Source organism: Ictalurus furcatus, chromosome 6, assembly GCF_023375685.1.
Source record: "Ictalurus furcatus strain D&B chromosome 6, Billie_1.0, whole genome shotgun sequence".
NCBI lineage: Eukaryota > Metazoa > Chordata > Actinopteri > Siluriformes > Ictaluridae > Ictalurus > Ictalurus furcatus.
In genome coordinates, this window is record NC_071260.1 from 15,028,926 (window position 1) to 15,033,649 (window position 4,724).

The following is a 4,724-nucleotide window of genomic DNA, read 5'->3' on the forward strand; positions in this document are numbered from 1 at the left end:
AGATATTTTCTGACAAACTTTTTTTTTTTCCACACTATTATGAAAAATCCAATTCCTAAAATCCTTAATACTCTACCCTCCTTTTTAATATTAAGCATATATAACCAATGTTCTTAGGCACACAAGATATCATATCATGTAGTTTAGTTAGTGTTGTAATTATTAACACAATAAATTGAAACAAAGAATAAAATATTTCTTTCAAAATGAACAAAAACCTTCACCTGACAGTGGTGATAAAGAACTAACTTACAGGTTACAACAGATTAAGTAATAGCAATTTTTTTTTTTTCAAACAACTGATTGACAAGACAGAAAAAATTAAAAGAACTTAAGTATAAAGTTTTTATATTTAATTTAATTCAACAATTTAATTTTGTAATTTTATTATAATTGGGTATCCTTATACTTATATCCTTAAGTATAATTGGGTATTATAATTGCAAGAATCCTTCCAGTACCTTTCTCTTTGCAGCAGTATGTCTCATTCTGGGTCTCTGGTGGCTCACTGGAAAAACAGAAGCAGCTTAGGTTATAGGTTCAGTGTAATAGTAAGCATTATTATGTGACATCTTGTAGTAGCAACAGAAATCTTCTCAATTCTATAGGAACACAAGGGATCTGTAGGCTGTTTATCAATTATCTAGCTGAATAACTGCTCCCGATAGACCAATTCAACGATTTGTCTTGCTTTTTTGTCTTGAACCCTTTTCTTCCACCTTTGTCTTTCTTTCTCTAGAATCTCCCTTCTGCTTTCTGGGTCTCTGTTTAATTTCTCCCAACAACATTAGAATAAATCCCCATATTCAAAAATAATATCACTATATAAAGAGTTTTTGTGAGCACTTGTCAACTCCCTCAGAAATAAAACCTGACAGAGTTGACGAAATTGAATATTTTTCCATCTTAACCAGGTGTTGTACAGTGGAACAATTTAAGTCTTTTTCCCTCAGTTGAAGCTGCCTCAATAAGCATAACTAAAGTGATAAAAATTTATCCCACAATTATAGACGGAAATGATCACAATGGGAAGACGGTGTTAACATGTTAAAGGTGTGACCACAGAGACTTAAATATTGTTTGTTTAGAATATTTAAAAAATATCAAACTTACTGGACCAAACTTACTGTTGCATCCGCCATGAGCAGGAAGTGGGAAAGGGGTCCTCAGAGATAGCTGACCGTGACATGGCAAGATTTATTCAGGATTATAAAAAAAATAGGACGTAGTTGAAGCAAAGTGAGGACACAACTTTGATCATCATTTTTTTTTAATTGAAAATATAATTTAAGATTTACTTTATTTATTGTTGGATATTTTACAGATCTCTGCCTTTCATTTTAAACCTAGAGTTATGAATTTATTGCATTTTTAAGCACTTTGTTAGGCAGTTTGATATTGTGACCTCTTGCTGAGGACAGGTTAAATGACATGTTTTCCAAATATAAAGCATTCATTTAGAAGAATTGTAATGAAATTACTTTATATATATATATATATATATATATATATATATATATATATATATATATATATATATATATATATATATTACACACACACACACACACACATATATATATATATATATATATATATATATATATATATATATATATATATATATATATATATATATATATATATATATAAGCAATAAATGCCCAGAGTATACAGATTACCTTTAGATTGAACTTTTTAAGTATTTTTATTTGTATGATTTTCTTAATTTTTAACATAAAGAGGACTTTTTTTTAGGTAGTATATGTTTTGTCCCTTATCTCAAGAATCAGTGTTTTATTTTGTGCCACTAGGGAGCCAAGACATATTCCTACCTCCTTGCAGAAACCTCTTGATAGCTATTTTGTTAATACTTTATTAGCTTATTACTAAATACCCGCCACTGGTTGTAACATATTTAATGTGATCCTCAGAATATCACCCAAAACTGAAGAAAACCAGGAATTATTTCCATAGCCAGTAATAAAATACTTGACATGGCAATTCCACACAACAACAAAAAAAACAAACAGAAAGACACAGAAGCTTCTACAGTCATCTGATTCAGATTTGATGAACATTCTGATTGGAATTGGAACGTGCCTGCTGCTTTCTCCTGGGAAACTGCTGTTGCATCACCTGCATTTGCATACACAAACATATCCCATGTGCAATTTTGCATGTAGCTTCTTATATTTTTGGAACAGATTCCCACCAGATTATCTAATAAGAATGTAAAAAAAACTGTTGCGGCAACAGTTTCTGCATATTGCATGCTCGCTCAGATTGATATATTATATAACATCTGAATGACTGAACAGTAGAGCTGTTTCTGCCCTGCACTGCTTCTGCTGCAATATACATGAGGGTTAAGGCACTCCACTACACTCAGTGAATGAGATGTGTCATCCTTCTCAATTCACCATCACAGGCTAATGCTAATCAAAAGCATTAATGCACTGGCACATTAATGCATGGGCTTACATGGGCCTGTGCTGGGGAGGGGCCTGCTGATTGCACAAAAATCAAAAATTTTATTTTTTAATAATAATTATTTTTAAAACAAATATTTTAAATAATTGTAATGTTTGCAGATAGTATTAATACATACAGATATATGTATATAATATACATTTCTTTAATGTAATTTTTATATAATTTGCTGCCGATGGTGTTGATTGGTTAATTACAGTGAGGAGGACACAAACTGTTTAACCAGTCCAGCTCTGACTAGCAATATAGCGTGAAAGATAGTGGATTTCAAGACGCACGAGAGTGGGACACATACAAGAAAAATGCACAAACTGATAGAACAATTCAACCAACGGCTTTTTAAAAAAAATCCCCAAACTTACAGGATATTTCAAGCCTTCTGTAACAACTGATGTTAATCAGCCTTTAGAGAATGCTAACTGAACAGATGGGCTGCATGGATCTAAAATGTGCCCTATAGACGATCAAAACATTGTTTCGTTTAACTGTGTGGTTGAAATGACAATAAAACCACTTGAACTTGAACTTGACAGCGGCAATGAAACAACAAAACCTTCAGAAAGTGAACAGCACTGCCCTAAAAGTGAAAGAACATCTACACCCATTATGGGCCTTGATAATGTCTGTGGTGCACCTGTTAATGTGCACATGGAAGACGTGGTGTCTACCTCAACCAGCCTGGTGCTTGAGCGGCGGAGTGAGGAAACCGACACAGCAAGCCCTGTTGCTGACGCCTGTGATAACAGCTCCCTAAAGGATTCCTTCAGTACTGATCCAGGTTGTTAGGATGAAATAGACAAGCAGTAATGCACAAGCATACTGGGCCAACAAAGGACCTGAATCTTGTCAAAATAAAAACGTGGACGTGTCAGCTTCAGAACGCCAGTATAAACACCAGAAATGTCACTTTTCACAAAAGCGCAGCAATGTATCCAAAGAGCCAGACCACCACATGTCAGGCCAGGATCTGTTTTCATCTAGCGTATTTACAGGTGCATCTCAAAAAAATTGAATATTGTGGAAAAGTTCATTTTTCCCATAATTTAATTCAAAAAGTGGAACCTTCATGTATTGTAGATTCATTACACATAAAGCCTTTTTTTGTTTTAATCTTGATGATTACGGCTTACAGCTCATGGAAATCAAAAATCCAATATCTCAAAATATTAGAATAAAGAATTTATAATACAGAAATGTCGACCTGAAAAGAACTCTAATCAGCTACTTAACTCAAAACACCTGGAAAGGGTTCCTGAGCCTTTAATCTCTCTGTCTGGTTCAGTACACAACCACAATCATGGGGAAGATGAAAGTAAATTTTGTATTTCATTTGGAAATCAAGGTCCCAGAGTCTGGAGGAAGAGCGGAGAGGCACAGAATCCAAGATGCTTGAAGTCCAGTGTGAAGTCTCCACAGTCAGTGATGATTTGGTGCCATGTCATCTGCTGGTGTTGGTACAGTGTTTTCTCAAGTCGAGAATCAATGCAGTCATCTACCGAGAGATTTTAGAGCACTTCATGCTTCCATGTGCTGGCAAGCTTTATGGAGATGCTGATTTCCTTTTCCAGCAGGACTTGGCACCTGCCCCATAGTGCCAAAACTACTAGTAACTGGTTTGCTTGGTATTACTGTGCTTGACTGGCCAGCCAACTCGCCTGACCTGAACCCCATAGAGACTCTATGATAGACACCAGACCAACAATACAGACCAGCTGAAGGCCGCTATCAAAGCAACCTGGGCTTACATAACACCTCAGCAACCTGGACTTCCATAACACCTCAGCAACCTGGACTTCCATAACACCTCAGTAACCTGGGCTTCCATAACACCTCAGCAACCTGGACTTCCATTTCCATAACACCTCAGCAGTACCACAGGCTGATTGCCTCCATGCCATGCCGCATTCATGCAGTAATTCGTGCAGAAGGATTAAAGCCCCGACCAAGTATTGAGTGCATAAATTAACATACTTTTCAGAAGGTCGACATTTCTGTATTATAAATTCTTTATTCTATTATTTTGAGATATTGGATTTTTGATTTCCATGAGATTTAAGCCATAATCATCAAGATTAAAACAAAAAAGGCTTGAAATATTTCACTTTGTGTAATGAATGTAGAATATATGAAAACTTCCACTTGTTGAATTAAATTATGGAACAAACCCCGAACTTTTCCACGATATTCAATTTTTTTTTTTAGACGCACCTGTAGGCTGTGTATGCAAACCT